Raw genomic sequence first — 7,225 nt, forward strand, 5'->3', positions numbered from 1 at the left:
AGGAAGCGGAGCAACCCGGCCCCAGCCTGCTCCGTTTCCCTTGCCCCGGCCCCAGTCATGTTGCACTGGGGTGGGGTTGGGGAAAGGTCCCCCCCCCCCGCACTCACCAGTGGCTGGAAGTGGAGCGCTGTGGCTGGGAGCTGGGGGAGTAGAGCAGGCTGGGGGCGGGGCAGGGGAAGTGGAGCAGGCTGCTGCTGGGCCCCCACTAATCCCCTGGGTGACTCTGGGCCTGCAGGGCCCCCAAAAAGTACTCCTGTGATGAACTGGGACTGTTCTTACTGTGGTCTGTGAATGCTGACAGGGGAGTGTGGCTAGGATAGTCTGCATTGGGGGATGGGAGACTGCCCGAAGGAGAATACCTGAGCGTGTAACATGAGAACCCAGGAAGGGGTTGGAGGCCAGGTGACACCTTGGCCCGGGAAACTGAACAAAGGCTGTGGGAGGGGTCGCTGAAGGCAGTGTGTTGGAAGCGGGCTGGAGAGATGGCTCTGACCTCCCAAGGGGGGGGCTGGGATGCCCTGGGACCCCAAGATGGACCTAACTGAGGGGGGCCCTGTTGTCTGTGCCTGCAAGACCTGTCTTGGACTGTATTCCTGTCATCCAAATAAACCTTCTGCTTTACTGGCTGGCTGAGAGTCATGGTGAATCGCAGGAAGCCGGGGGTGCAGGGCCCTGAGTCCCCCAATACTCCGTGACAACTGGTGGTAGCGCTGGGATCTACTGCACCCCGTGGACGGCGCTTCCTGCAGTAAGTGACTGGGGAGCAGTAAAACAAAGGGGGATTGACGGGGACCAGGCGTGCTGAAGAGTGAGAGAGAGACGGTTATTACCCCTGGGAGTGTGTGACCAGCGAGAAGGACTTTTGCAGTAACAGGGTCCCCCGGGGGGATCGCAGCGAGTGGTCCCAGGGGCGGAGGAGTCTGCAGCTCGACCCTGGCAGAGAGGTGGTGACCTCGAGAAGGGCTGGCACACTAGGGGTCTCCCTGGGAACTGTGGGGAGCTGTGAGCACACAGGCCGGTGAGTGGCCAGCAGGAAGATGTATGCCAAGCGGCTTAAGAGCGACCTGGTGGAGCTGTGCAAGCAGAGGGGGCTGCGCAGTGGGAGGCTCACCAAAGAACAGCTCACTGCCCAGCTGGAGGCAGGAGATCGCATGAATGAACTGATCCCTGTGTCTCAGGGAAGCAGCCTGGCAAATGCAGCGCAGGCACCAGTGTCTGTCCCAGCTGGGAGTGGTCAACCGGCTGCTGAGGGCTTCCCGAGACCCCTCCTTCCTATGCCTAGGGGAAGGGTGGGGAGGAGCCCAGCAAATACCGAGGGCGCCGTGACCCCCCCGGCCAGCAGGGGATCCTCCAGGCGAAGCTCGCCGGCCAGCAGAGGATCCTCCCGGCGACGTTCGGCATCCGTGGAGCGGAATTGGCTGGAATGGGAGAAAGAGCTAAAACTGAGAGAGCTGGAGGATCGTGAACAACAGAGACAGCATGAACGGGAGGAGAAAGAGAAACGGAGGCAGCATGAACGGGAGGAGAATGAGAGACAGAGACAGCATGAAGAAAGACAGCGACAGCATGAACTGGAACTGGCGAGACTGAAGGGCAGTGAACCCCCGGCTGCTGTGAGTGAGGGGGGACCCAGGACTGCACGGAGCTTTGATAAGTGCATCCTGGCCCCACGCAAGGAGGGGGAGGACATGGATGACTTCCTGGATGCCTTTGAGACGGCCTGCGAGCTGCACCGGGTTGATCCCACGGACAGACTCCGGGTCCTTACCCCCTTACTGGACCCCAAAGCCGTGGCATTGTACCGCCAACTGGAAGAGGCAGAGAAAGGGGACTACGAACTATTCAAAAAGGCCCTGCTACGTGAGTTTGGGCTGACTCCTGAGATGTACCGGGAAAGGTTCCGGAGTCAGGATAAAACCCCTGAGATCTCATATCTGCAGCTAGCCGTCCGCATGGAAGGATACGCCAGCAAGTGGGCTGATGGGGCCCAGACGAAGGAGGACCTGGTCAAACTGCTGGTACTGGAGCAACTGTATGAGCGGTGCCCATCCGACCTGAGGCTGTGGTTGGTGGACAGAAAGCCAGAGAACCTGCGACATGCAGGCCGGCTGGCCGATGAGTTTGTAAAGAGCCAGTCAGGAGATAACAGGGAGGAGTCCCAAAGGAACAGTCCCACCACAACGCAGAGAGAGAGTCACCATGGGACCTCCCCGTGGGAAAATACAGAAAAACCCCATCAAAGGGGAACATCCGGCGTCAGGACCATCCGACCCACTCAAGGAGACCCATGGGACATGGGCTGCTACCACTGTGGCCAGAAAGGCCACATACGGGCCCAGTGCCCCAGGCTCAGGGACAGACTGAGCAGACCGAACCCACAGAGGGTTGACTGGGTAGAGACCCAGCCCGGCGAGAGGCAGCATTCCCAGGGAAGGGGGGCTGGCAGAGTACCACCTGCTAAGGAGGGAGGAGAGCTCCAGGCCAGCTCCTCTGGGGGGCTGGATGCTCCAGACTCAGGGTTTTGGGTTTATACGGTAGGCGCGGGGCTGTCCCTCCGGAGAGAGTACCTTGTTCCCCTGGAGGTGGATGGGAGGAAGGTCAATGGATACTGGGATACGGGCGCAGAGGTGACGCTGGCCCGGCCCGAGGTGGTGGCCCCAGATCAGGTGGTGCCCAACACCTACCTGACCCTGACGGGGGTGGGCGGGACACCAGTCAAAGTGCCCGTGGCAAGGGTACACCTGAAGTGGGGGGGCCAAGGAGGGCCCCAAGGATGTGGGGGTACACCCGTATTTGCCCACTGAGGTGTTGATGGGGGGGGACCTGGAGGACTGGCCAAGCAACCCCCAAAGGGCACTGGTTGTGACCCGCAGTCAGAGCCGGCGAGGGGCACTGCGCCCTGGCCTTGGGGAGGGTGCCTTGCCTGAGGCGCAGGACCCTAACCTGGTGGGGAGGGAACGCCCAGGGACACGCCTCAGGGAGGCTGCAGCTTCAGACCCAGCCGGCGAGAAAGAGCAGGTGGCCATCCCTGTCCCAGCTGCTGAGTTCCAGGCCGAGTTGCAGAGAGATCCCTCCTTGCGGAAGATAAGGGACCTGGCCGACCTCAATGCGGTACAGACCATGGGACGAGGTGGCCGGAAAAGGTTCCTGTGGGAGAAGGGGTTCCTGTACCGAGAATGGGCTCCCCCGGGAAAATGGAGTCAGGGGGGATCAGGAGGCAGCTGGTGGTACCCCAGAAGTATCGCCGCCAGCTGCTGTGCCGGGCCCATGACATTCCTCTCTCAGGGCACCAGGGAACCTGGCGTACCCAGCAGAGGCGGCTACGGAGCTTTTACTGGCCTGGGGTCTTTGTTACTGTCCGACGGTACTGCGGATCCTGTGACCCCTGTCAGAGGGGGAGGAAGGCCCGGGACAAGGGGAAAACAGCTTTAGGACCCTTGCCCAGCATTGAGGATCCTTTCTGGAGGGTGGCCAAGGTTAAAAGGGCGGCTCTGAACCAAGAGAGCCCAAAGCACAGACCTCCAGACTGGAGCGCTGGGAGAAGACCACAGCCCAGTTGGAACCCCAGGGGGATTGGGGTGGGAAAAGGACACAGGCCGCATAAACCTTCCCACATGCGAACTGCGAGTGCCATCAAGCACCCCCGACCTAAGGGGGGGCGTGAAACTGGAGGGGCCTGGTGTAATTCTCACCAAGGAATGGGAGGGATGCGGGGGCATCCATGGGAACGGGGGTAGGTTCGAACTTCCCCAGGTCACTGGTTAAAGTGACCCTGCTCAGTTCGGTCTCGAAAAGGGGAGAGATGTGACGAACTGGGACTGTTCTTACTGTGGTCTGTGAATGCTGACAGGGGAGTGTGACTAGGATAGTCTGCACTGGGGGATGGGAGACTGCCTGAAGGAGAATACCTGAGCGTGTAACATGAGAACCCAGGAAGGGGTTGGAGGCCAGGTGACACCTTGGCCTGGGAAACTGAACAAAGGCTGTGGGAGGGGTCGCTGAAGGCAGTGTGTTGGAAGCGGGCTGGAGAGATGGCTCTGACCTCCCAAGGGGGGGGCTGGGATGCCCTGGGACCCCAAGATGGACCCAACTGAGGGGGGCCCTGTTGTCTGTGCCTGCAAGACCTGTCTTGGACTGTATTCCTGTCATCCAAATAAACCTTCTGCTTTACTGGCTGGCTGAGAGTCAAGGTGAATCGCAGGAAGCCGGGGGTGCAGGGCCCTGAGTCCCTCAATACTCCGTGACAACTCCCCCACATCTCCTGCCTCCCAGGCCCTTGCGGGGGAGGCCTGGGACCCCACAGAGCCCCCCCATGGGGGGGGGATGCATAGGGCACCCAAATGGCTAGGGATGGCCCTGGTTCTCACCTCACATTTCAGTCTATTGCACTGATTGCTAGTCCCTAGGAGCCAGGGCCCTGCCTTTCGTGAAGCACCACTGGTCGTTATGGATCTCCTGGGTGAATGGACCCTGAGTGTTTTTCTCCACCCTGTTATAAACTGAATCAGTCTTTTGTCTTTATTCACAGAAAGGACGATCTCCTCATTGTCATAGTGTCCTTTTCACTTCCACAGGGTTTCGATGTCTATAGTTTGTCTTTGATGGTTTTCCATTGGCTTTTCTGGGCTGGTGCAAAGGTTGACAATAGAGCAATACATCACATAACTAGCTCATAAGGGAGGGGTGACAATTCCCTCCCACTGGAATGGGCCATCCCTACCACGACCAATGATTGGAGTGACTCACTTTCATGTCAATACCATATGGGCATAATTTTCCATGTAGTTACATTATTCTTTTAGTATGACTCGTACACACCTCTCTAAGTGATTAGAAGTATCAATAATTTACAAGCTTTCAGTAGAGGTCTCACTGCTATGCTTCCTGGATAAATAACATAAAATCAGTGTATTAGGTGTGGCAAGTTGGTCAGGTCTGAGACAGGAGTTGCTTGTGAAGAACAGTGACCCCTTTGCCAATTGGCACCAATGAGAGTTTGTCTCACATGTCCTGAGCTATACTGTCACACACTGATATAATAGAAAGGCTAGCACAAAAAATAGAGAAAGGAACAATAAGATACTAAAATGACAATGGTTGGAACTCTCCATTTCTCTGTGTTTGGATTGATGGGTACTAAGAGCTGTAGCTACAGTTGAGGAACCAGGTGATCGGACAGCTGGCTCAGCCATCCATACTAGTAGCTTTCTCACATACAGGGAAATGGGTCAAATTTGGAATTGATGTCATGACTCGCTTCCCATAGGGGATCAATCTATCTAAGGCTATGTCTACACTTCAAACACTGGAAGTATTCTTCTGACAACCTAACACTGTCTACATTGGGAGGTCAGGTCACATTAACTACCTCTCTCAGTGGAGTGGATTTTTCACACACCTGAGAAATGTAGCTATGTCAACGTAGCTTTTCAGCGTAGACCAGCCTTTAGATGGCTTTTTTACCTGAAAGGCAATGGACTTCAGCCTTTCGCTGCATACTGATGGTTGACAATTGCAGCTTTCCTACCTGCTGGACACATCCTGTGACAGATGTCATGCCTTTCCTTTGCAAATTAGAGAACTGGGGAAGTCAGTGACCCTTACAGTCTAAGTGGGGAAAAGGCTGGTTCATAGAATTGGAAGGGACCTCAGGAGATCATCTAGTCCAACTCCCTGCTCAAAGCAGGACCAATCCCCAGACAGATTTTTGCCCCAGATCCTTAAATGGCCCCCTCAAGGATTGAACTCACAACCCTGGGTTTAGTATGCCAATGCACAAACTACTGAGCTATCCCTCCCTCCTCACATAGATTTCCTTTTTATAGAAATTGACTTTGAAACTAAGCAAAAGAAGTTCTATTTGAAATACAAAAAATTAAAATCTATACTGGGCCAATATTCTCTTCTACACTATTTCTCACACACATTGTCCCACTCCAACCTTCATAGGGAAGTTTTCTATCAGAACTCCTTACACTAAAGGGGGTAAATTAAATAAAAAAAAATCCACACAGCTGAGCAACGTAGTTACACAGCCCTAACCCCCTGTGCAGATAGCACTACATCAGCAGGAGTACTTCTCCTGCCAACATAGCCACTGCCGATTGGAGGGGCTGGCCTAATAAAGTCAGATGGGAGAGATCTCTCCCATTGGCTGAGAGCATCTGTAATAGCAGTGCTAAAGCCACGCAGCTACATTGGTGCATCTGCACCAACATCAGCTTTATTGTGTGGTGCACAGGGGAAACATGCTCACATTTTGCTACAGTGTCTACACTGTAGAGAGCTTTGATTTTCACACAGTCTCCAAACACCTTCCCAGCATCCTGAAATCTAAGTGGGAGTCTGAAGGAGCCACATACCTGCTCAAGGTACTTCTGATGTTCTAGAATGGAGACAGAGGGGAAAAAAGCTCAGTCCACAGTGATTCTAATGAGCATGAATAGCCAATTATCTTTCTATGTAACTACTTAATCAATTGTGAACCTTCCTGTCATTATCCCTTTGAAATAATTACGGTGATGTACACTTGATTTTATATCCAAGTGTGCCATGGACTTTTAGAGGTTGCATTCACCAATTCAACCATTTGGCACTTGCAGAGGGGTACCTCTGTATTGTCCCTGATTCTTGTACAGCTATGAAAGGCTGGTAGATGCAGCTACTTTCCCCTCTTCTTAACCAGCACTAATATGAGCCTAGGCTAAGGCTAGGGCTAGGAAGAGAAGGAGAGGGAGAGCTCAGTGGTTTGAGTATTAGCCTGCTAAACCCAGGTTTGTGGGTTTAATCCGTGAGAGGGCCATTTAGGGGTCTGGTGCAAAAATATGTCTGGGGATTAGTCCTGTTTTGAGCAGGGGGTTGGCCTAGATACCTCCTGAGGTCTCGTCCAACCCTGATATTCTATGATTCAATAAGAGAGAGAGAGCAGCTGCTTTCCTGCTTTTTCTTGCCTAGTTTCACCTCTGCACTAACTCACTCTTTCCTCCCCTCCCCTCCAAGCCTGGCTTGCTCAGTTGGTAGAGCATCAGACCTTTAATCTGAGGGTCCAGGGTTCAAGTCCCTGGTCAGGTGATGAACTATTCAGTATGATCTAAAAAATCTCTCTTTGACGTAACTTTTTCTCTTCAGGATTTTGCCTTTCCTAAGAAGGGCCTTTTTGCGTGTGGGATTGAAGGGGCAACTTCCTGACATTCCCTCTGTCCTCACAGGATAGAGGAATAAAGGC

General features: G+C 54.2%; 1 protein-coding gene and 1 non-coding gene across 3 annotated transcripts in view; one reads left to right on the forward strand and one right to left on the reverse strand.

Moving 5' to 3' along the window:
• The window catches only part of LOC128823020 (zinc finger protein 883-like), a 341,706-nt gene that overhangs the window by 146,301 nt on the left and 188,180 nt on the right, over positions 1-7,225 (reverse strand). The gene's annotated exons all lie outside the window — the stretch shown is intronic.
• TRNAK-UUU (transfer RNA lysine (anticodon UUU)) lies at positions 6,999-7,071 on the forward strand. Its single transcript has one exon. It is a non-coding gene; the product is annotated as a tRNA-Lys (tRNA).

This window comes from Malaclemys terrapin, chromosome 15 (genome assembly GCF_027887155.1).
Source record: "Malaclemys terrapin pileata isolate rMalTer1 chromosome 15, rMalTer1.hap1, whole genome shotgun sequence".
NCBI classification, from domain to species: Eukaryota; Metazoa; Chordata; order Testudines; family Emydidae; genus Malaclemys; species Malaclemys terrapin.